Below are 26,906 nucleotides of genomic sequence, written 5' to 3'. Positions count from 1 at the left end.
GGATTCTCACGTATTATTTTAAAAGATGAGTACAAATAGAAAATGGGAGAGTAGACTCGTGAAGCTCTCTGTCCCTCTCAACATTTCCCTAGAGTAGCAACATCTTTTAAGCAATGTGAGATATGATTTAATTCACCCAAGAGAGGTCACCTTGCTTGAGGGGCCAGTGCCTTCTGTTTAAATTCAGTTTACTCAATCAAATGTACCACGGAATGGAAAATGGGGCATCCACCTGTCCTAAAATTCTTCCTATGTTAACTAAAATCACCTAACTTTTGTAGCAAATGAGCCATGAGATACAATGCCAGAAAGTGATTTGGAAGAGTGAGTACATAGTCTGAAAAAGAGTGTCTGTATATTTTGTAATAAAAAGTCCCTGGATGGCCCTGGATATCACAGAGAGGATATAAGAGGGCAAAGGAAGGCAAATGGAGACAGAACAATACAAAGAGGCTGAATGCATCCTCTCTAAAAGAGACAGTTAATCTTCTGCAAATATGGACATTTACTGATGGCTAATTTTATCTGATTAGTGGTTCTGAGGTGGCCTCAGTGAAATGTCATCTCCCTGGAGCCTGTGTCCCTGACCTAGCTAGGGTAGGTCATGACTCCCCACTACAGCTCCCTGTTATGTACCAGCACTTTTCAAAAGCTCTAATTATTTTCCCTTTGTTTTTCCACTTGCTAATCATCTTTGAAAAGGGCAACAGAAGGTACCCCTTCATCTATCAGGTCCTTTGCAGTATTACCAGTGCTTAACTCAGTGCCTGGTATCAGTCAGGAAATTCTAAAACTTATTTGCTGAATGAGTGAACAAAGCTATGAATGGCAAACAGGATACACTGCCCCATTGACTTGATTTTTACAGATCAGATTCTATTTCATTTCATTAAGTATGTATTTTTGTTTAGTGGTCATCTTCTGAAATTACTCTGGGTTCTCACCAACAAGGAGAAACTGATTCTATCTTCAGGTAAGAGGAGGAAAAAGACTTTCAGTCACTCGTTCCAAAGGCCTTTCAAAATGACGTTGTAGTATAATTTGGTTTGAAAGCAAGGTCCAACATTTTATTACCACCAAATTTATTCAGAAAAGCTGAAGGCCCGTGATAAGGCTCATTAGTCGCTGAAAGGCCCATCTTCACGTGCCTTTCACACAAGCGGTCTCACCTGCCAGGTAATTACTGTTCATTTTCCCCTGGTTATTTCTATTTCCTGAGGATTCCCAGGGAAGTTGGCCTCAGTGGGCGCTCCCTGCAGCCTGAGATGAGAGCACAGCAAGAAGAGCCCATGTTTACTAGAGGATTTTTCTGAGCTGCAACTAAGGGAAGATGGTTCTGACTCTAAGGCCTGGAATTTAAACTTAGACCATCTACAAGTCACTTTCCTTCTGGAATCAAGGCCAAGAGAGAAAAGTTACTGGAACACAAAGTGGCTACTGTCTATATTTTAAATAGATCATTTGGCATAGTACCTGTAGCCTGTTCCACATCTATGTGGGCTCTGGTTCCAGATTACCTGGGCTCAACTCTCAATTCCATTCCTTTCCAGTTTGACTCTGGGCAAGTAACTTAGATCTCTGTGTGTCAGTTTCCTCATTCATAAAATAGGGCTCATTGTACCTACTGTAGTGTCATCATGTGAATTAAATGTAAAGTACAGACAGCCCCCAAGTTACAATGGTTCAACTTACTATTTTTCAACTTTATGATGGTGCTAAAGTGATACACATTCAGTAGAAACCATACTTCCAATTTTGAATTTTGACTTTTTCCCAGGCCAGCTATATGCAGTGCGATACAATCTTGTGATGCTAGGCAGCGGCAGGAAGCTGTTCCCAGGCAACCCACGTGATCACAAAGGTAAACAACTGATACACTGACAACCATTTGTACCCAGACAACCATTCTGTTTTTCACTTTCAGTACAGTAATCAATAAACTATATGAGATAGTCAACACTTTATTATAAAACAGGCTTTGTGTTAGATGATTTTCCCCAACTGTAGGCTAATGTAAGTGCTTCGAGCACATTTAAGGTAGGCTAGGCTAAGCTATGATGTTTGGTAGGTTAGGTGTAGAAAATGCATTTTCAACTTAATGATATTTTCAATTATGATGGGTTTATCAGGACATAACCCCATCGTAAATCAAGAAAGATCTGTACATGGAAGAATATTTTACACATGCTAAGTATTCACTAATGTTATTTATGTATTAATATTAATTATTATCATTATCCTCTCTGATATCCCATTTACAAGCAGGATTTATCCCTGTTATTTATGATAAATTTGAACCTAATCCCACTGGACCCATCAATGGTACTAGAGGTGTTCAAATTTCGCTATTTGTGAAATGGCCCAATTGAGGGTGAATACTGACAAGGAAGACCCTTTATTGGGCATCTTCATTTCAGTTTTTCAGGGATGAGCGGAACAGCCCCCTTGGAGGTCAATGAAGTCACCAGCCCAAAATCTATGCACGTTTTTATGTTTAATCAGCTGATGGCTGCGATTCACCCATCCCCACTGCAGTAATCCTACTAGCAGCCTTCTCTCCCAGTGGGCACTTCTCACTCCAGCAGTGTTCATGGAGGGCCAGCCAGGTCATTCAGGACAGCTTAGCTTCTTACAGACAGTATCCACAGTCCAATGGACTTCTGGGAAGAGCAATGACCGGATATAGTGTGAGCTCTCGATAAATGTTGGCCATTAATGTTCTTGCCAAGAAGGGCGTCCCATTTCCCAAAATACTTTCTTTATTCCTGCCTACAGCTCTACAGAGATTTTTCTGATTAGGTTTGGTGCTTAGAGCATCTTTTACTTGAAGCACAATTGTTACAAATATAGACTCTGGATTCGGGGATCCTTGAACTTGAATTCCCATTCAGTCTCGTTTTGCACTGGTTATTCTACTTGTGCATAAAGCTGAAAAAAGGAGTTCATGGGTTCTGTGTGTCAGACAAGTGGAAATCAGTAGAAACAATAAAATAATCTTCTACTTAGAGTAGAAAACAAGTCTCTCCATTTGTCTTTCAAAATCTCCAGGCTATTGAATTTGCCCCAGCCTCCACTCTTTCCCTCTTCAAACGTCAGTACCTCTCCCTCTGATTCTCACTGCACTGGGCTGTGAGAACACAAACAGCTCTCTGATGCAAACATCCTCAGAGTTCTGCCACAAACACAGATTCCTGTGAAAATTACACAAAAACTTCCCAGTGAGGAGAAGCAAAGCAAGGTCTATATCTTATATGGCCCCTGAGCTATAAGAGGTAGTGAAGTATGATAGCTAAGAGCATGAGCTCTGAACTCAAATGACTGGGTTCAGTTCTTGGCTCTGTCACCCAGGGTATGTCATTTAACACTCTAAGACTCAGTTCACCAGGTAGAAATAGGGTTGATAGTAATATCAAGCTCAAAGGACTGTTATAAGGATTCAATGAGATTGCTGTGGGTTATTCTGTAAAACCCTTAGTGTAGTGTCACTTATATAGGAGACATTCAATAAACATTATTATATTTCGATGTGTCTTGGGCATGTGGATTCCAGAAGTCTGTTTATATTAGATGCTCACTATTGAAAGGCAATATATAGACCAAGTCCTCCAGTGGAGCAACATTACCATATTTGAATTCAGAGTCTTCACCTCAAAGGGCTACAGAGAAATGTTTGTTCAACAACAAATTAGGAATCACAGGTTGGAGGTACGGTACCTCTTCCCCCAGCTTTCTCAGCAAGCCAACTCTACCTAAAATGTCAGGAGACTTTTCTCATTTACAGAGATGTTTCTAGAAATCACCAACCAGAAGTAGGTCCTCAGGACGCATTCTTCAAAAGCAGCACTTTCTAAATAATTGTTTAAATAGTAAGATGCTAACATGAAACTTGTTATGGGGATGACCAAAATACATTAGAAGAAACACGAACAAAAGGTGGGCATGGAGTAGGGTCTTTTTAACCTAATTCCTCTTCCCGCCCCATCCCCTACATTATGCTTGCTCCCTTAATGGTAGAACATGGATACTCTTGAGCCTAGCAAAAGAAAAAAATATGTGAATAATGTTGGATCAGTACGATCTAATTTCTTCTTGAGCCACCAGCCCATTCTTGCCAGATTCACAATTCAGGGCATAGAGAACTGTGTGAACAGAAAAGTTAGGAAGGCAGGAAGAGGTGAAAAACAGATCGCCAATGAAGAGAGGTAAGTCTTATTTTCTCCTACATAATAGACAACATAGTGCACAGACATGTTAAGTCTGGCTGGGGACAGCTAGTGGACAAAATGTGGTTTAGGATCAGAATTATGTATTTGAAAACTGATTAGCATATACTGGTCCAGGTATCAGAATGAGTTCAGCATTAAGAAGAGGCCAAAATATTCTGATAGGACTTCTCATCATACTAACCAGGCAGAGAGGCTTTCTTTGAATGCTCTGTCTCTCTTTGAGCCCCATGATCCTCCATTAAACAGTTAATACACATATACAGTAGCGTGGTGGTAAATGTTTAATAACTTGCTGGGGGTGAGAGAGATGCTCTTATTGTAGTGTTTGCCAATTTCCATGGTGTAGTAAATACTTTAACCATGGCTGGTTTCAAGCTTCCAACATGATATCACCGAACATGGAGTTGAGAAGAGATGCATATAAATAGCTCTTACAAATAGGTACAAGTTGACTCCAGCAATGCCCAAACTGTGTTTTAAGGGGATGAAAACCACACTGACAAATATCTTTTTGAAGTATACGTGGTTGATGTCTTCAAAAGCAGTTTTTATATGGCTAATTGTGAGAGTTCAAGTATTACTTCTTTTAAGTACTAGAAACAGAAATACTATAATTTCTAATCCACTTTCTATCTGAATGAAACATTAACTTCCATCATCCATCTGTGTAGTTCCTCTTCTAGCAAATGTGATTTTTTAAACTTTCTCTTCTCTTTTCAGCTCTACATCTGCTAGTGTTTTCCATTTGCCAGCTCCCAACATGTCCCCAATTACTTCTTTTTTATTTTATAGCTTCCATGCTGATGTTTCATCAGTTACAACTGCTGGGTTCCACTGAGCATTAACAGTCTGCAGTGCCTCTAGGAAAGCACATAATTCACTAAGTATACAAAACCTTTTTTTTCCCGAAGAATATTGTTTAATATAAATACAGTGTGAGGTTAATGTAGTACAAAGGAAAGATTTTTCCCCTGGAATTGTCAAAAAAACTGAAAACAAAAAACAAAAAAGCCACGATTCACGGAACACTGGCTGATACACAGGAATAAAGAAATCACTTGCATTGAAGAAGTATTATTTTCATTGGTATTTTTTTGCTGAACAAAAAGCAAAAATTAATACACTTGAATATGTGAACAAGTTGGTATTTTAACCTATTCAATCAAAATATTTTTACTACAAGAAAGGGAAATTGAAACTACCTCATGTTAGGCATACAAATACTTGGAAACTTGAGATACAATAGACTTCAAAAATCATTTTAGTCAAAAACAAAGTAAAAGGAAGGATCAAGAAAAAAGTTGTTTGTTTTCATTTTATTTTTCTTACAAATATATAATCATCTTCTATAAAGAGTTTCTGAAATGACCTAATGGACAATCTGCAAATTTCCATGCAGGTAGGAAGAACCCAGAAGTAAATGTCTCCAAAACACGGAAAATCCAACCACTCAACTCTAGTAGTGGCTTAAAATGGGTTAATATTTTCCAAAGTTTTATAAATATCATTGTGGTAAACAATTATCTTTTCTTCAAGATGTGAACAATGAAACCATCAGGTTTAAATTGTTAAAACCTATGCAGTCAGATGTTCCCTGTTTTAGGCCAGAGTTGTATGTGAAGGGGGAGGATGGTGGAGAAACCAGCATTTTCTTTGGTGCTGGGGTTGGGAAAGGGGAGGATAAAGAGAGAAAGGGTAATCTTTGAAGGAGATTTTTAAAACTATAGCAGCAACAACTAATATTTGTGGGGTATCAAACAATATGGTAAACCCTTGACATACATAATCTTCTCCAGCCCCCACAATACCATGAAGTAGGTATCGCTAATCTGACTTTATAGATAAAGTAACTGGACAGAGAGTTACCATTCAGAGTGTTAAGCAAATGACCAAGATCCAGAGCTTAGCCAAGTCTTACCTTCAACGGGTAGAGCCAGGGATGGGGCCTACAGGGTTGAAGGCACCGACCACCTGCTTTCATGCTGCAGTTTCTAATTTCCAATCAGTCTTAGCAACCACCATTTCCCCATTTTTAAAAATTGTTAAGAAGATGCTACTTCTGCAGGATAGCTCAAAGGCCGAATGGCTGCTCTCCCACTCCCAGTTCACCCCAGCTATTCAATTGCCGCAGTGGAACAAAGAATAAGTGCCAGGGCTAAAATTCAAACCCAATTACATCTGACTCCAGAGGAGCAAAAATTTGAATATTCCAGGCCAAATGTATTTTGCCTCTCACGAGGAAAACAATAGTAGTGATTATATCAAGCTTTCAAATCTGCGGATGTGCCCAGAAAAAAAATAAGTCATTATCTCTAGTTCCTTCTATGGCGACCCTGTGGTTTTCGGCAATCATAACCATCAGCAAAATTCCTTGCAGGAGGCCTTTTCTCCAAGATCAGAAGTCTTTCTGACCCTTATCTCAGAATATGCCTCCCTGTTTTGGGTAGAAACCTGCCAGAACCATCCTAGAATACAGTTGTTCTCAAAAGTGTGGCCCCCAGAACAGCAGCAGCAGCAGACAACTTGTCTGAAATGAAAAATGCTCAGGCCCTACCCCAGACCTACTGAATCAGAAATTCTGGGGATAAGGCCCAGAAATCTGTTTTAACAAGCCAGCCAGGTGATTCTGATGCTACTTAAGTTTGAACTTGAGTTTCAAACTCAAGTTTGAAAACCCCAGTGGCTTGAGAAATCTGTGCAAAAGTTTCCCTGGGTCTGTGGGTTTAGCAGCCTGGCTACCTTCATGCCCCGCTTGTAGCTAAGCTCACAAAGCAGGGCTAGACAAGTATTCCTCAGCAAAGCCTTCCCAGCTCCCAACCCCAGACTAAGTCAGGCACTCCTATTCTCTGAGCTCCCACACCACAAGTGTAGCACTGCATAACCATACATTTATTTTTGTTGAACATCAGTCTCTCCAACTGAACAGTAAGCTCCAGGAGGGCCATTGTGTCTTCAGGACACAGCCTGTGGCTTGACATATAGTAAGCATTCAATAACTATTTAGTGAATGAGTAAATCACTAAAGGTCATAGTCCTCAAACAGTTGAATGTGGTATTAATAGCATACATGAGTCTCACAGCTAACATTTTCACTCATTCTTCACTCAAATATTTATTAAGCATCTACTTCGATCAGACACCATTAGAAGCACTAGGGTCCAGCAGTGAGCAAGACAGAACAAAAACAAACAGAATTTGTCTTCATGCCTTCTGGATCTTATTTCTAGTTGGGGGAGATAGACAATAAAACAAAATAAACTAGTAAAATCTATAGCATGCTAGATGGTGATAAATGCTGTAGAGAAAAACAGAGTCGGGAAGAGGGTGGGGAATCCCAAGGTGGGCAGTGAGGGAGGTTGCAACTTGAATGGGATGGTCAGGATAGAACTTGGAGGTGTCTTTAAGTAGAGATCTCAAGAAGATGAAAGAGCAAGCCCTACCCTAAGGTATCTGGGAATATGGCATAGTAGGCTGAAGAAACATAAGGGCAAAGCACATCCGAAAGGCTGGAAGAGCAGCAGAGAGCATGGAATGGAGTGACTAAGGAGACAGTAGGAGGAGATGAGGTCAAAGAACCACAAGGTGGGAGCAGATGATGTTAGACCTTACAGGCCACTGTTATGACCATGGGTTCTTCTTTGAAGGAGATGAGAAGGTGGTGAGCAGAGGAGTGACTTTATTCAGCTTATGTTATAATGGAATCACCTGGCTTCTGTGTTGAGACTCAACCAAAAGGGGCAAGGGAAGAAGCAAGAAGACCAGTGAGGAGCCTACTGCAATAATCCAAGTGGGAGGTGCTGGTGGCTTGGCCCCAAGCAGTAGCAGTAGAGTGGTAAGGAGCATTCGGATGCTTGATAGAAGACTAAACACAGCCATGCCCATGCATATTTTCTTCTGCCACTTAACTGTTTGGCATGACACAGTTAAACTCTCGGAAGGAATATTTTATACAAGAGAACTGTATAGGTGAGATAAGCATCTCAAATTCTAAATAGCAAAGAAAATACACAGTTGATAGGCAAATGAAATGCCAAGAAGATACACTTGCAATAATCACAATAGGCAAAGGATTGGTCATGTAGAAGTATGAGCCCCTCTGACAGTTTTATCTGTCACAATTAAATATTAGGCTTTTTTAAGAATACCTTTTTATATTTCTCATTTTGTACATATAAGGTATTCCAAATGCTTATGGTTGGTTGATTTTAAAAGAGAATTTGGTAACAAGAAATATAAAAAATGAATAAAAAATGGAACATAAAGGCTATAAGACTATAATATTGTATTTTAAATTCATTTATTCAAGTATTTACTGAACAATTCCTATGGACAAGGTGCTATACCAGAAATTAGGGATTCACAAAGGTTCATATTATTAATTTTTAAAATTTGAAGAGAAAAATCAGTAAACAAAATTTTTTAATACAAGGACATTATGGACTAATCAGACAATAAATAGAAAAGAAAAAGGAATAAACTCCACTGAAAAATAAAGACTGTACAAGACTTATTTGTTAATATAAGACTCACAGAGCACAGTGTGCAGCCAGAAAATAAGTGGAAAACTTATCATTCTGAAATGAAACAGTCATGGTTCTCATCCTGGTTCTGCCAATTACTTGCTGTATGACTGGGCACATTACTGACAACCTCAATCCTCCTTTTCCTCCATTATAATGAAAGATCAAGGTAAATATCTCTTAAACTTATCTGGAGGATTAAATTACACAATTTAGCACAATTCGAGGCAGATAGTGGGTATTCAATAAAGGTTAGCATTCTTCCCTAATTTTTTCTTACTCTAACCTGCAATTATTTATAGGCGACAGCTTCTCCAGAGCTGAAATATGCATGTACCTCATGAGGTTGCCCCATTCACATGAGTCATATTGGGCCCCCATCCTAGTTGGGTGTTCTCCTTGTGTGCCCAAGAGTTGATTATCCCAAAACAGCAGCAACCGTCATTTGAGACCTCTTTAGTTTGTTGATTTCCAACTCTGCACTACTGGGATTTTAACTGATGTTTTCAGATTGGAAAGAATAATAAACTCTCCAGGCTCTCAAAAGGAAAACAACTATCTTGTGAAAAAACTAGGTGGGGTTTTTTAATTGTCAATGTTTATTCTGGGAGATTCAAGGTTATCTACTACCTTTCAACTTCCTCTCAACGCTCAACTTGAAAGTCATTCAAAAGGTTTACTGGCATACATAAGTATGGGCTCTATCCACGCTTCCAACCCAAACTCTGCTCTTAGGAAAAATGCTGAGGTTCAATAACTGTGACCTGCATAAATTCAAAAGGGCAAATACAAGGAGGTCAAGTGAGGCATTGTTGAATTGTATACATCATGCCATACAAGCTGATCTGCAATTCCCTCAAAGCCTCCTAGCCCTCAATAATTGTGAATAAACAACACCATTGGATCCAAAAAGACTATGACATCCTACAATCAAAGTCTTAATATTAGAAAGCATCTGCTTCCTTTGTATTTCCTAGAAATATTCTGTGTGTTCATCTATAACACAGCAGTCCCAATCTAAGACACAGACATGGGGGCAAACATTCAAACCATGTGATTCTTGAGTAGGAGGCTGCCAATATTGAAATCATCCTATTCGTTGACAATGAGAAAATTAGAAGGTGACTTGCAATGTAAACACAGGCATATTCTTTTCCAGACTGGTTTTTCCTCTAATTCTGTGCAACTGAAATAAGGAGAATGTGAAGACAGAGTGCATAGACATGAAGGACCTCAAATGGATGAGAACTTCAGAGCATGTTTGAACTCTGGAATGAATGAGCCAGATTTCCCAAATGAATCGGATCCACTCTGGAAATGGAGCCCAAGGGAAACACTGAATTCACTTTTTCACACCATAGGGATCAATTTGGTTAATAACCTCTCTGCTGCCTTAAAATTGTTCGTGAATACCTGGACAAAAGATAAATCCAAAAGCAAGACCTTTCTTAGAGAACCTGCATAGAATCAGGAGGTGAAAGACTTGAACTTTGGATATCTCAGCTCCTATACGCCTATGCCCCTCCATTTCATCATGATGCTGCAAAAGTAATTAGGGTAATAAGTATGAAAAATGTTATACTTCTTGGAAAACCAGTGCTTTAGATGTTCAGTAAATGATATCTTGATTCTGAATTTCCTTAGCAACCTTGAATTCTTAATCATTAACTTATCCAGTTAATCATTCAGAAAAATTTTATATCTTTACTTTATTTTTCTGATTGCATGGTAATACATGCTTCCTGTAAAATATTCAAATGAAACAGTGTTATACTGAAGAGAAACTACGAGTCTCGGGAAAACCCAGAAACATGAATATTTGTTAATCACTATATTCAAGGTTCTATGCAGAGGTGCCATGAAGTTGTCAAAGTGTGTCAAACAACACTACTGTCCTCAGAAAAACAGTCTAATAAGAGATGTGACTGTTAAAATAACTAAAATACAGTATAAGAAGCAACACAAGCCACCAGAAAGGTAAAAAGAAATGCTACAGGAAGTCAGAGAAGGAAGAAATTACTTCTATCAAATTATGTCCAAGAAAAGTTTCTTCCTTTACAAAAAAGAACCTGTTTCCACCACTTCCTAAAACTCCATGTGTCGTGTTACTCAGGAGTGCTGCTACTCAGTGCAAGACTGCCTAAACTAAGAGCGAAGACCATTTCCCCAAAGATTCAGCAATTCTGAATTCACAGCATACTTCCAAATAATACAAACGTGAAAGAAGGCAATCATTGTTCATTAGTCGCCTCCCATTTTCATTGTTCACAGGAATTGGGGAAAATACAAAACAGTAAGACTGGAAAAGGACAAATGCTAAGCGTCCCCAGCCCCCTTTCAAAAAAAAAATTGGACAAAATAAAGAAGACCTATGTAAGAAGACAGATAAGAGGCACACCAACAGAGGAGCACCCCACACACATTTAACTAATACATGACAGCTAGATAGAGGGGTGTGTAGGATAAATGTGAGCTTGAAAGACATAAAAGCTGTCATTGTATAAAAATCCAAATTTATGATAATCTAGGCAGGGAGACAGTTGAGTAAAGAAGAAAAGAGTCAGGAGACCAAGGGTCACAAAAAGCTCTGACAAGCTGAGAGATCTAGAATGAGACACTTAACCCTACAGGTAACATGATTCTCATCATCAAAATAAAAATAGTGATGCCAGCCTTCTATAGGATTCAAATGAGATAATATATTTGAAAGCATTTTACAAAACACTATATAAAGCAGTTTAGAAAACACACAGGGCTAAGGTAATTGGCCTAAGTTCCAATGAAAGATTTGTAGATTTAGGACATAAATCTGGATTTTCCAAATGACCAGTCCCAAATTGCCACTTCCACTGACCCTTAGAAGTGGGAAGGACTTATATAACTCAATAAATAAAAAATACTTCCTCAAGGACAAGGACCATGTTATATTCCGCCGTGTTCCCCCAGTATCTACACAGTGCCTGGCACAGATTAAGTACTCAGTACTCTGGAAAGCTCAACTGACCTTTCTCCCACTCTACATCCCTGTCCCTTTGCAACTACTAACTGCCTGCTGCATTTTTAGTGGACATCAGCACTGGAAAGTTGCCATCTCAGGGACAAAATCAAATGGGCAGAAAGGCATTCCCATAGCAGCCATCTTTGGAGGTCATTTACACACTTCTCCTGGCCACACTCAAGTGCAGGCTACAAGCAGCCTGCCTGCACTGTAAGGCTCCCCAGCACTGACATCATTAAATACTCCTCCAGCCTTGCTCAGGAGAGGGTGGCATGGTTGGGTACTGGGCCTGTGAGGTGGGCCAGGCATGCGCAGTCTTGGCAAGCTTGGAGAGGAGCAGCCCACTCTTGGCCCAAGGCCACAGCCATCTGCCTGTCATTTGTAAGAGCCCAGAACAGAGCACAGAGCACTCTGCCATGCACTTCACAGCAACATCCTGACAATCTTGAAATAAAAAGCAGATTTCTTTGTCAAATGGATAAAGACAGGCCTGATAAGGAATTTGTTATAGGTTATTGGTGTAACACTGGTAAACACCTTTACATAACCCAGTCTCCTCCCTTGGTATCAGAGCAGGATTAACAGGAGGATTGGCCAGCAGCTGCCCAGGGTACCAACCTAGAAGAGGTACTAAAGTGTTCCCAGAAAAGTAACACAGTGAAAAAAATAGCATTTATCAGAACTTTCTTCAAAAGGGAATTGTGTTTAATTGTAGGAAATACAATTTGATGAGACACTTGAGGTGGAAGTAGAGGTGGCATGCCCTGAAACAAAACAAGGTGAATAAAATGCCTTCGTGTACAGTGGGGCCAACAACCAAAGGGCTTGCATTTTGCTGAGTTGGGCACAGAGACCAGGATACTGCAAGCTGTCATCATCCTTCTCCACAAGCAGCACTGCTCAGATCTGTTATTTCACTGGATTGCTGAAGGGGCACCAAATGATTAGTCTGCTGGGGCCACCTACATGTCTTGGTCAAGCCCTGCTTGGGCTTGCCAGTTCATATAATCAGAAAAGGTCTGGCTTTTTTCTTTCAGCTCTTCTCCCATCACCCAATGTCTCTGCTTCCCTTACTCTATTCACACATGGACAATTCAATTACAAATATTCACTGAACACCTGCTATATTTCAAGCCCTGGGAAGAGAGAGATGAGCACAGCACAATCTTGATCCCAGAGGAAGACATGTTCTAGACAACTAAGTTAATATAAGGCAAACAGATGGGAGCTCTATGAGAGAAATGTGCAAATACAAATACGGGGGCATAGATAAGGGACCAAGGACAGTCTCATGGAGGATGTAACGTTTATGTAGGGCCTACTAGGATCAGTAGGAACTGACCAGGTGCAAAAGAAGGACGGAGGAACTCAAAGCTGATAAATGAATGAACTAAGGCATGAAAGCCTAAGAGGACATGGTGTCTTCAGCAATCTGCAAAGAGTCTATCATGGCCACAGAACAGGCACTGTGCTGTGGAGTGGCAGCAGAGGAGGCGAGAAACAAAATTCCAAGCCAAAATTTAGAAAGTCTTTGAATGCTATGTCAAAGAGTTGGGATTTTACCCTGGAAGCAGTAGGGAGCTACCAGTGGTTTTAAGCTGGACGGAGGAGAAAATGTGGTCAGATTTATGTTTGGTAAAAGCTCTGTGGCAGCAATGTGAAAATTAATGGGTGAAGATGGGGTCAGGAGGGGAGGTCAGAATTGCAAGGGTCCAGGATGAGAACATAAAATATGAAAACTAAGGCATTTCACAGGTAGAATCAATGGCACTTGATGATGATAGTGCATAGCAATAAAGAGGGAAGAGTTCTCTCTTAATTAATTCCTACTCATCCTTTAGGTCTCAGATCAAATGCCATTCTTCCTAAAGGAAACTGTGCAAAACCTAGGAATAGATTAGGTCCTTTTGTGACATGCCCTCAAAGCACTTTGGATTTCTCTTCCACAGCACTTACCTCAGTTTGTAAATGCCATATTTGTGTGATAAATCAGACTAATATCTACATCTGCTACCAGCCTATGAGCCTCTTGAGGATCTATTTTGTTGACCATGTATCCCCAGCACCTAGCACAGTGTCTGGCTCACAGTAGGAACTCAAAACTTATATCTTGAAAGCAACAGTTGAGGGAACACAGTGAAAGACAACACAGACTTCTATACTGCAATACTAGGTAGATGCTGAGTCCATTAACTAAAGCAAGGTATGGAAAAGGAGGAAGAGATGAAAATAGAGAGAAGAAAATGAACTGCAGCTTGAACATGGTGAGTTGGAAACATCTGCAAGAATTCCAGATGGAGATTTCCAACAGCTTTGAACTCAGAGAATCAATCTGGATATTATAGATTTAGGAATCATATGCAGAAGAGATGAGAGTCACTGCTTTACACAGGTTGAGTATACAACTTCCGAAAGGAAGAGGATCAAAGATGGAGCCCTGGAGAAAGCTAAATGCAGCATCAGTTAAACAACCTAGCAAAAACACTAGGAAAGAAAAGTCTGACAGCCAGGAGAAAAAGCAGGAGAGAGTTGCATTTGACCAAGTGAAGCAGGGTTCAAGAAAGAGAAAGTGTTGAACAAGGTCTAATATTGCCAAGGGATTAGGAGTTGGCTTGTAGGCCTAATAAAGAGGTAGCTCTGTGATTCAGACAATGATGCCTACTTCCAAAGCAAAAGACCTCTGGACTTGGAAAGAAAGGCTAAGAGAACAACCAATGAAGAGAACAGTATCTGTGTACAGAAGGAGACTAAAAAACATGCTTGAGAAAGGGAAGAATTCATTCTTTAGCTGATTCAATGGGTAGTTATTGAGCTCCTATAGGAGCCAAGTACTCTACAAACAAGACATAAAGGTCTGTAGGCCCAGATGATTTAAGAGGGGAGAGGATCAAGATCAAAAAAGAGTCTGGCCTTGAAAATCCATGAGACATCTCTTTCCTCTGGGCTAGAAAGGAAGGAGAAATGATCCACGGCTAAATATTACACGGGCAGGGCCTAGAAATATCAAGGAGGCAGATTTCAGGGTTGGGTTCCCCTGAAGGCACAGCCCAAGACAAGGGCTTAGGTGTAGGAGTTTATTTGGGAGATGATTCCAGGAAGCAGGGATGAGGGAATACAGAGTAAGAGAGGGAAGGAGTAAAAGTCAATATAAGGGTGAATTCTCAAGTTTGTCACTGAGAGCAAGGGGCTTGATTTGACCAGGATGTCCTAAGACGTGCATAGTATGTGCTCAGAATTATGCACCTGAAAAATGGAGGACTGGAGCATTTATTCACATGTTCAAACGCCCAACAGTTGAGGATAGCCCCTGAGGGCTTTAACTCCACGACACTCCCAGGCTCCTCTTCGGCTCAGGCCAAGCAGGCTCTCAGCCTGAGAGGTGGTTCTGGGTAAGAAAGCAGAAAAAGACCACAGTCGGTGCCAGGGTTAGGAAGCTGACTCGGACAAAACTGGTCATCACAGTTGCACTTGAAATCAGAGATGAGACAAGGAGCTGTGAAAATGCCCACCAGGGAAATCTGCCAAGGTGGTATTGGTGAGAACTAGGTGGAAATGACTAATCATTCAGCCTAGACCGACTGAGGAAGGAAAGGATGCTAGGAGAACATGACATGGAAAATTTTTCTAAGATTTAACTTTCTTGCAATGATTTTGACCCCTTCTAAAGAGATTAACTTAGGGATTTATAGTTGCTCAAAGTTAAGATCAAAAAGAAGGCTTTACACTCCTTCACAACAAGGGCCATGATATTAACCATTGACATTTATTGAGCTTTATTATACGCCAGGCACTTTGCAGCATCATCAGTGAATTATCCCTGCAACCAATTACAGTAAGAACTATTACTGTTCCCATCTACAAAGGAGGAAACTGAGGATAAGAGTTCTTAAAGTTTTTAACGTCATTGGGGTAACAGCCTATTTCATTTTAAGTGTGTGTACCAATAACCCATGCCTGCATACTTGTGTCTGAACACACACACACACACACACACACACACACACACACACAGTAAAGCCAGGTATGAGTTTTATACCAGAGAATACCATTTACTTAGCTTCCCTGTCCATTTCTTCATTACAGGGATAATGAAGCACTTCTAGACTCTTTAATGAATGAACTTCTTTAATTTTTTTATTTATACCAATTGATCAATGTCTTTTCTGCAAATATACAAGACAAGGAATGAAGAAAAGTAAGGACTTTTGGATACAGAGACTGGAGTAAAAACCGACAACAAAATATTACCCAAACCACAGAGCTAAATTAAGTCAACAAAAAGCATCATAAAGCGGAAAATTAAAGCATGTAAAGACTTTAAACTCATTACAGACCAAAATGTAAATCTGATTGCAAAATTATCTGCCTCTTTAATTTGGAGGTTCATGAGCATGCTGGAGGTAGGAGGCAAAATTTAATTTACAGAGCAATTTTGGCCAATCATCCCTATTTTCTTTAATACAAGAGCTGGGAGGGAGAGCGAATGACATAGATACTATCCACGGAAGGCCAGAGGAAGGAAAAACAGACGTGATCACATCACAGACCCACTCGGGTCTGGCTTGGGGAGGCTGGTTAGGCAATGCCACCCTCCCTGGGATGGAGTTGGTTTGTAATTAGTTTAGGCTGTGGAGGCCTGTATCATTAAAAAGATGACAACTGGACACTTGCCACAATCAAGATAATGTTTCATAATCAAATTAACTCAGCTCAAGAGCTTGATTTGGAGCCTGTTTATGGTTAACTATCAAATGACTTTCAGAGTACTTGGAGCATAAGATATAAAAAAGACACTAGGTAAGCAGCGCATGAACACAAGAGGCACGTGAAGACGCGGCCATTTGTGAACCACAGTGCATTTATGATGGAGGTAGAGTCAGGGGACAGGAAGTACAAATAAAAGGGATTAGAAATCAATCCTCGAAGAACTGAATACATTTTTCATGAAACAATAGAATTAAACTCATACACCTTAAAATGTATATGGCTAAATACTTTAGCAGAAGGATTATATCAGATCCTGAATTGCTCAAAAGCAGGAAACTTCAAGTCATACATCTTTGCTTCAACAGAACCTAACACATTGCCTAGACAGTGTGGGTCCTCAGAAAAACTTGTGTCTTTATCATGCTGTTATAATAATTAGGAGAGGACAACATTAAAACATAGAAAACCTTTTTGATCAACTGGGAAGAGAAAATGATATGTAGATGGATTGCAACCATGTACAAAACTCAGCATCTTTGAGGACAACTAAAAGAAAACATGAAAAAATGAACAGTAGTGTTGGGTGTTGGGAGTTTGCAAATGGTTTTTTGTTTTTGTTTTTTTCTAAAACTGTCTTTCACATTGTCAGGATGTTGTCAGAATGTCATCTTTTCCATTTCAAAATCTACAAATGTTTTCATCTTGGAGGGAGGGAAGGAACCTGGTAGTGAGTGAATGCTAGCTTATAGGATAAGTCTCAAAGTCTATTTCTTAGCACTGGAGATCCCTTATGATCTAGTCCAGCCAAGAACTCCAGTTGCACATCCTATCCCTCCTCCTTCTTTCTTCTCTGTTGCACTTAATTGCTTGCCCTTTCCAAAATGTATCTATGTTTCACATTTTTTTTTTTTTGCACATACCATTCTCACTACCTGGAACACCCTTCCTCCCATCCATTCTTCATACAGCTAAATCTACCTTATTCTTCAAAACAGCTCAAATATCGTTTCTCTAAGAAGCCATCTCTGACTTCCCACACCCTACACCAATCTCATTTTTTTGCCACACCTCTGCATTTCTATAGCAACTTATATGCTTACCTCTCTGAGAGAGCTTGCCACACTATGCTCCAATCACTGGTTTACCTGCCTTTCTCCTCCACTAGCCTAGACACTACCTACAGATAATGTAAAGATACCCGGGGCTACAAAGGCCGATGGATAACCCACGGTCTTTTCAACAAATTGTGACAGTGTGGTCACTTAGTCAAGACTCTTTGGGTTGCAAGTAATAAACATCCATTGAAACTTGTTTGAGCACAACGAGGAATTTATTTATAAGGACACAGAGATACTTCTCAGAGCCCAGTGGTAGAAAGTGCAGTCATTAAGGTCTGGACCCTAGAGCCAGAAAGCCTACAGAATCAAGGCAGCTACTCTCTTAGTCAGTGTTACTGTCTCCCACTCTCTGCAACCCACAGTCATCTAATCTGCATCCTTTCCGTAGGCCTGTTGCATTCTTCCCTCTCACTCAGAAAGACACTTGTATAGTGGCTAAAGGCATGAGCTCATGCTACCTGGTTTCATGGCTGGCTCTGCCACTACTCAACTATATGACCTTGGGTAAATTACTTAACCTCTCTGTGACTCAGTTTCCTCTTTTATGAAATGAGAATGAGAAGAGGACCTACCTCACAGGACTGTTATGAAGATTATTGAATTAATCAAAGACATGGTTCCCACAGTTCCCAAGTGTACCTGTTTACCCAGTGTATCTACAAATATGTCTTAGTCCCAAGTCCGACTCCTTGGAAAGACAATCTAATTGGCCCAGTTTGAGGCAGCTGTGCATCCATGATCCACTGAGTCATGGGCTTGGGGGCCAAGCTACACAGTACAAACACGACTGCCAGTGCTACTCTTAAAGGTGAGAGTTGAGGGCATCTTCTCAAAGAAAGGTGCCATGGGCTAAGCTGACACCATAAACAGATGCCTACTACAGCCAGCAACTATCCTCTCATCAGCACGTGCAGCCACGTTTGTGAGCCTGTCTTGGGTTACAGCTGGGCTGCTTCACCTCACAGTCCTTCGCGAGGCTCTTATTTAAAATACACAGCTGCCTATCTGCCTGCAATGGCACCTAAGGGAGCTCTACACGCTGGCACTTAATAAAGGCTTAATGGCGATGACGGTAACACTGACAAGAATGACGGTGGCACAACAGGCCACACCATAGGCTGCTATTGCTTCCCTGCAGTTTGCTACTGGGCCCTGTGACTTGAAATTGAAGTCAGCACATCCTTCTAACTTGGCTAATGTAGCTTTGCTCTGGGGCCAACCCTCATCAGCTCCTATCCAGCCGCTAGTTAGGTAGATTTACGCCCACTAAATCCATTGTCACACAGGGCTTCCTCCTCACTGCCAGGGTTTAAAGAACATAAGCACAGTATCTGATACCAGAAGAGGAAAGGCTTCTAAAGGAAATTAACCATTTGACTTCAAAGTGTTCTGTCACTGCTCTAGAACTTCCAAGTATGTAAATGAGGTCTCCTTGGGGAGTTGCATCTTTAGAATAAAAAGAAAGTCACCACAGCCTTGGGCTCCTACCTAGCCAATAAATAAAGTCCCATTTGCAACTCTATATCAAGCTTATTTTTATCCTAGTATGATCTCCTCAACAAAAATCAAGATTTGTAGACCAACACATCTTCAAAGTCTATCCACATTATCTCACGCAGTTCTCAAAACAGCCCTGGTGAGTGGGATTGCCGTCATCATTTCACAGAAGAGGAAACTGAGGCTCAGAATGGTTAAGACAGTTGCCTAAGAGCATGGGAGCTGAAACCAGTGAGCCCTAATTAAACCCAAATTGACTCGCACTTTGCCCATGGTACTTTCTCTACCATACTACTGCCTGTTGTCACTTGCTTTCCCTAGTTTCAAACCAAGAATCATCATCCCTGAACTACTTGCATGTACACATTTGAGCACCAGTGTTCTGTATCAGTGCTCAGTAAGGGAAACTCAGTAGCCACCCAACCAGCACAGCTAATCAGATTCACATATTTAGCTTCCATGGAAGATTTCATTTGAGGAAATGAAACAATGTACATTACTCCTTTCACTGCCACCACCTCCATCATCACCACATTTATTTAACACTTCCTGGGTACCAGACACTGTGTTAAGTGCTTTATAAGCATTATCTCAGGTAAGCCCCACAGTGAGAAGTACTTTTATTACTCTCCCATTATACAAATCAAGAAATTGAGGCTCAAAGCCATTAGCCTTGCCCAAAGTCACATAGCAAGTAGCCTGGTAGATATTCAAAGCAAGAACTTTCTGATTCCAGACTCAAAATCATCATTACCAGTGTTTAGAGAAATCAATTCCAGGACCAGTATCAAGATCTTATTGCAGGTCTCTTTCATAAAAATATTCTGCTTTTGAATTTTTAGCTCTCAGTGACAAGTAAAATATGCTAGTAACTACCTCAAATCTTTTCTAGAAGTAGGCAGGAAAATAAACAAATAGCTAGGATTTCTTTTAAGAATTTGAATAGCAGGGTACGCATATAATAGATGCTTCAAAAATTTTGCTGTAGCATGCAGAGCAATCTCATTTTCAAATGGTGAATCCTGGCTCATGTGTATGTAGCATTATAATCATCCAAGGAGGGTTTATGGTACATAGCTCTTTAAGGAATGTTGGTACTTAAGAGGATTTCAGTAGCAAGAGCAGCCTAAAATCAGTCACCATCACTGAGCACAGTCATTGGAAGGCCTGGAATTCGCTTTTAGAAAATTAATTTGAAAAAGGACTCAGAAAATGGCAAAGTTGACTCACAGATCAAAGACAACCTAAATATTTAACTCATCACCATCTATGAGGTTAAAGACCTTTAATGGCTGTTTGTACAAGAAAGGGCAGAAAAAAAGAGTAGAAAACAATGAGAGATGGTAGAGTGTAGTGGTCAAGAGCACTTTGGGGACAGCCAGCCCTGTGTGGGAGTCCTGACTATGTCATTTACCAGCTCTGTGGCTTTGGGCAAATTGTCTAAACACTCTAACTCATTTGGTCATCCATAAAATTTGAATAATAGTGGCATCTCTTTGATTTCTATACTTAATAAGCAACAGCTTTGAAGATGATAAGATGATGACACTGACAAAGATGATGATGATCTGTCTGCTTCTACTCTTAGGAAAATAAGTACATGGGAAATAGCCAAATTTAGCACAAAAAGAGCATCCTCCTCTTTCTCTTTCCTGCTTTTGTTTGGAAACTCTTTTGCCCTGCTCATCTATGTTTAAACCCTGAACTCCTCTCGAGAGCGCCTACATAGCTTCTGTTAACAGAGAAGAACATGCTTCTTCTCCTCCCAAATGGGTGAGGGCTGAGAAATTTGCCACTTCTTGGCTGCCTCTGGGGCTAAAAGCCATCAGAAATTAATAATCTTGATATAAGGTTACTCTCCTCCCTACCTATTATTACAGCCAATGGGAGCTGGCTTTGTTTGCAAATTTTCACAGCAGGGCCCAAAATACAAGGCTCATCGACATTCGAGAGTATTACTGATTCAGAGTGTAAGCACTGAAGCCATCCAGTTCAGTGCTATTACATCTTAGGAGGATATGGGGGAGATAGAGGGAAGGGAATGAGCATTTTTAAAACATCAGCAATACACCAGGCAGAGAACTGGAACATAAGACACAGTTCTAGGTCACTGAACTTACAATCCAAATTTAGCTGATAAAAAAGACACAAATGTGAGAAAAAGTACAGAATAAGTTAGGAGACACTTTCTTCCCCTATTAACTGAACATATCTAAAAGTTTGGAATAGCAGGTGAGTTTGTATGTATAACCAACACTGAAGACATCATTCTCTCTACTGCTGCTGAGCATGCAAAAAAGGAAATATACAAAACAGCTTTGATCATAATCAAAGGGAGGAAGCAAGCTCCTTGAGGGCAGGAACCATCTGTGTCCTAGTAAACACTGTATCCCCGGCCCGTAGCACAGAGGTTGCAAGTAGAAAGCATGCAATCCAAGTGCTGAATGAATGCAAGAATGTATGTATGCACCCACTCAAACCCAGAGCCCTTGGGCGGTTTCACTCGTCTTCTTCCTTATTCATCTAGGATGAATAAGGATGTCCTACCTTGCTGGTCATCACCAACATTGACAATAATGAAAACACAAGTTCATAACAAAATAATATTTTAAACATACATAGCATACCAAGTCATTAAAAATAGACTAGGGAGTATTTTACATTGAGACACTAGGGAGCATTACTTTGAAATGTCACTTTGTGCTTTAATTAGTACGCCCTAATGATAAGTATATGTCATTCTTATCTAATGAAAGTCTTGAATGCATATGGAATCTGGGTCACAGCCCTCTCTGGGAGGTACACGGATGTACAAAGAACAAACAGAATGCATGTGTTGATGTCAACTAGCTTACTTATCTTTATTAAAATAACTGCCAAAGTTTCAAGTTTTAAAATTTGAGAATAAATTTGTTCAGCACACCGAGCACTCTCAGCATAGCAATTTCATCTCCTTTCACATTTCTCAAGACAGCCTAAGCTGTTGTAGGGATATATGAAGTTCCCAGTGATCTCTTTCAAGCCGACTCTCAGAGGTATCACTCAGAACAGGACCACCTGCTCGGAGGCATATTTCTAATAAAGACAACAATAGGACTGCTTGCTCACAGGGAAATTTATAAGGCTGTCTTTGCTTCCTTCCACCTATTGTGGTGCTTTATGCAAGTAGAATGTACTTACTCTTCGGAGCTTCAAAGACGTCGATAATGGACTTCTCCTTTTCAAAGAGAAGTCTTAGTTGTCTGCTCCTTTCATTCAACAGTCAGAATATAAAAGGACCAGAGTGATACAGACAAATACCTCTGAGCTGCTTGTTGTGGCACTGTCAGATAAAGAACTTGCGTAGCCCAGAGAGATATTTGATATTCATTTGAATGTCAATACCAAACACCCTCTCCCAGCCACTCCACCAAAGCAGCAGCGAGAATGTGTCTCAAACACAGAACACAGAAGCTATCACTTGGGTGCGGCTTCAAGTTCCTTTTTACAGTTTCTGCCCCCCCCCCCCAAAAAAAAGAGAGAGAGAGAGAGAGAAAATCCAGGACTGATGTTCTCTGCTTTATGTTCCCCAGATACTGTCAAAAATAGAGGTCATTTATAGCTTCATCAACTGACTAACCCAGAGCAGACTCCAGATTTCTCAATTGTAACGACTATGTCAGTTCTCAAAAGCAGTCAAGCAAGTTACCAAGCTTTTAACCAACTCCAAGCAATAGGCTGCTTGGGTACCCAGGGCTTCAATCCGTGGCAAATCTGCATCACCATGATGACTCTAGTTCAACCTGCCCCAACAGTGGGCTCTCATTTTCTACTCAGGTTTCATGCGATCATCTCATTCACATACCCCCAGTGACCAATCCGCCTCCTGCGCCACAGCTCTCTCAGTACCTTCACAATTGGAAAGCAATTTCTCAGGGAGAGTTAAAGCTTCACTTGCTTTTCACAGAAATGGCTCATGGAGATATTATCTTAAAATGCTTTCTCTTAAAAAAATTTTTTTGAACTGAGAATTACATGCTGTGCTGAAATAGGATGGTGGTGGATTCTGATTATATCTTTTTTCCCATTTTGGTTTCACTCTTAAATATAGAAAATGCCAGGGTGCTCTCTCCTCCAACTCCTTTTTTCTCCCTCATAGTAAAAGTTTAGTCCACTGAGTCAGAAGCAGCTTTAGTATAAAACTTTTATCTTTTACCTGCCCCCACCAACCAATATCTGAGAACAATGTGATTATGCATTATTTCGTGCCACGGCTGTTCTCCTGAGAACTGCATGCAAATGAATCAAGGCAACAGTGTGTTTGAACATGGCTCTAATCACTGAAAAGTGGGAAAAAGATACCCAGTTCTAATCCTCTTTGATCACCTTTCCTCCTCTTTAAATGAGCGGCCTGGAGATTCTCCAGCTCATTTCTAAAATTCTTGCATTGTGCTTCAATACCTCACAGTGCAACAATATGAAAAGTCATGAAAACATTAAAAATGATCATCATAAAAACGACAGTGAAAAGCAAAAATAATATTTACGATATAACATTCAGATTTCTTTAAAATGAAAAATTATTCCACAAATTTTCTGTAAATTAACTTTTTTTCATTAGGCCCCTCTTAAAACGTGCTATGTCAAAAGGGGTGATCCAAACACATTGGGGTAATCATTAACATTTAAAATTAGGCTGGTAAAAAATAATAAATTAAAAAAATAAAATTAGGCTCTTAGCTTTTAAAGAACAAACTTTTGAGGGAAAAATAGATCTCCGAGGCACAGCAACAACAACAAAAAAAAGGCAAAATATTACCTACCTAAAAGCCTAAAAACAAATGTGGATTTCAGTGGTTTTTTTCCACTACCTTACTGAAGATCACTAATATATTCTGTATAATGTATTTCAGAATTTCATCTCTTTACCCAACCTAGGGAATTTTTTTACCATTAGTCAATTTCATATTTGTTGGTCAGTTGCACTGATTGTTGCCCTTCGCTTCCCGGAAAACAACAAAGTTGATGATAGCCTAACCAATCATGGAGATAAAGATTTGAGAGAAAAGACCCTAACTGGTTTTTAAATTATAAATACATTATTTCAACAATTCATTTTACATAAAAGAAATACTTTACGGATAGAACTCATCCAATCAATTAACAGGAAAAAATAAGATAAAAAATATGCTAAGTCACATAATCCTTGGGAAGAATTTTTGGGAAGGAGAAAGCAGTCATGAGTCCGTTGGTACAAGTTTCTAATGTTTATGCATAATGTATGCAAGTACGTGTGTATAATATATTAATGTAATACACATGGCATAAAATATACAGTGCATGCTTATTATGCATGTGTTATGTGTATTGATAGTTTTTGAGAGAATTTTACACAATTAGGAAACCACTGTTTTTTTGTCATTTCTAAACAATTATGATACTGTGGAAGAAATCTTTGACCAGTCTTGGTTTAGTCATTATTTAGCATTCAGATGTAGCAAGAAAACTATTACCTAAAAAGAATTTTCTGCAGATCCATTTTTAGAGTTTTTTGAATGAGAAATTACATTCTTTTCTCTTTAAGAAATATAGTATTATTAATCTAGGCAATTATTGTCATGCTAACATAATAAATAAATTATTTTTTCTATTCTATTGTCAATGTGCTTTTTTTCTACAGCTTTACTGAGACGTATTTCACATATCATAAAATTAATCCATTTAAACTGTATAATTATGTAGTTTCTAGTATATTCACAGAGTTGCGCGACCAACACCACGATCAATTTTTTTTCTTTTTAGATTTATTAAATTTGTTTTATTGAGGTAACACTGGTTTATAACATTATATAAATTTCAGCTGTACATCACTTTATTTCGATTCCTATGTAAGTTACATCATGTTCACCAACCAAAGACTAATTACCATCCACATACATGTGCCTAAACGCCCCTTTCATCCTCCTCCCTCCCCCCTTCCCCTCTGGTAACCATTAATCCCATCTCTGTCTCTATGAGATTGTTTGTTGTTGTTGTTATCTTCTATTTATGAGTGAGATCATATGGTATTTGATTTTCTCACTCTGACTTATTTCACTTAGCATAATACTCTCAAAGTCCATCCATGTCATCACAAATGGCCAGATTTCATCTTTTTTATGGTTGAGTACTATTCCATTATGTATATATACCACATTTTCTTTATCCATTCGTCCCTTGATGGGGGGCTCAGTTGCTTCCAAGTCGTGGCTATTGTGAATAATGCTGCAATGAACATAGGTGTGCATAAATCTTTACACATTTGTTTCGTGTTCTTTACAAAGATAGCTAGCCGCGGGATACTTGGATCATATGGCAGTTCTATTCCTAATTTTTTGAGGAATCTCCATACTGTTTTCTATAGTGGCTGCACTAGTCTGCACTCGCAGCAGCAGCATATGAGAGTTCCCTTTTCTCCACAGCCTCTCCAACACCTGTTATTTCCTGTCTTGTTAATTATAGCCATTCTGACGGGCCTGAGGATATTTCATTGTGGTTTTGATTTGTATTTCCCTAATAATTAGTGATGTTGAACATCTTTTAATGTGCCTGTTGGCCATCTGTATATCTTCTTTGGAGAAATGTCTGTTCAGATCTTTTGCCCTTTTTTCAATTGGGTTGCTAGTTTTTTTGTTGTTGTGATGTATGCGTTCTTTACATATTTTGGATATAAACCCCTTATCAGATATATGGTTTGCAAATATCTTCCAATTCTTAGCTTGTCTTCTCATTTTGTTGATGGTTTCCTTTGCTGTGTGGAAGCTTTTTACTTTGATGTAGTCCCATTTGTTTATATTTTCTATCATTTCCCTTGCCTGGTCAGACATGTTATTTGAAAATATGCTAAGACCAATGTTGAAGAGCATACTGCCTATGCTTTCTTCTAGAAGTTTTAGGGTTTCACGTATTACATTCAAGTCTCTAATACATTTTGAGTTAATTTTTGTGTATGGTGTAAGATAACGGTGTACTTTCATTCTTTTGTGTGTGGCTGTCCAGTTTTCTCAACACCATTTATTGAAGAGACTTTTTTCTCCCTTGTATGTTCTGGGCTCCCTTGTCAACAATTAGTTGTCCATAGATGTGTAAGTTTTTTCTGGGTTTTCAACTCTGTTCCACTGATCTGCACATCTGTTTTTGTGCCAGAACCATGCTGTTTTCATTACTATAGCTTTATAGTATATTTTGAAATCAGGGAGTGTGATACCTCCAGCTTTGTTCTTTTTTCTCAGGATTCCCTTAGCTATTTGGGGTCTTTTGATGTACCATATACATTTTAGGATTCTTTGTTCTATTTCTGTGAAAAAATGTTGTTGGAACTTTGATAGGGATTACATTGAATCTGTAGATTGCTTTAGGAAGTATGGACATTTTAACTATGTTAATTCTTCCAATCCAAGAGCATGGAATATCTTTCTATTTCTTTGTGTCCTCTTCAATTGCTTTCAACAATGTTTTATAGTTTTCAGTGTAAAGGTCTTTCATCTCTTTCATTAAATTTATTCCTAGGTATTTTATTTTTTTGTTGCAGTTGTAAATGGGATTTGATTCTTAATTTCTCTTTCTGCTACTTAGCTGCTAGTGTATAGAAAGGCAACTGAATTTTGTATGTTGATTTTGTATCCTACAACTTGACTGTATTCATTTATTATTTCTAAAAGTCTTTTGGTTGATCCTTTAGGGTTTTCTAAATATAAAATCACGTCATCTGCAAATAGTAACAGTTTCACTTCTTCCTTTCCAATGTGGATCCCTTTTATTTCTTTTTCTTGCCTGATTACTCTGGCTAGGACTTCCAATAGTTTGTTAAATAAGAGTGGCA

General features: G+C 39.4%; 1 protein-coding gene across 4 annotated transcripts in view; it reads right to left on the bottom strand.

Moving 5' to 3' along the window:
- Positions 1 to 26,906, bottom strand: part of FHIT (fragile histidine triad diadenosine triphosphatase) — a 1,361,197-nt gene that overhangs the window by 1,249,987 nt on the left and 84,304 nt on the right. The window contains exon 1 of one of the 4 annotated variants that reach the window (XM_070576976.1): positions 22,911 to 22,932. The exons of 2 other annotated variants lie outside the window; for them this stretch is intronic. The gene's annotated coding sequence lies outside the window, so the exon portion shown is untranslated. Of the gene's footprint in view, positions 1 to 22,246; positions 22,271 to 22,910; positions 22,933 to 26,906 lie in introns of those variants that run through there. One more of the 4 variants, XM_070576977.1, reaches the window with a different exon arrangement.

This window comes from Equus przewalskii, chromosome 15 (genome assembly GCF_037783145.1).
Source record: "Equus przewalskii isolate Varuska chromosome 15, EquPr2, whole genome shotgun sequence".
NCBI lineage: Eukaryota > Metazoa > Chordata > Mammalia > Perissodactyla > Equidae > Equus > Equus przewalskii.
The sequence above is the reverse complement of the archived record's forward strand: the minus strand, read 5'-3'. Positions and strand labels throughout refer to the sequence as shown.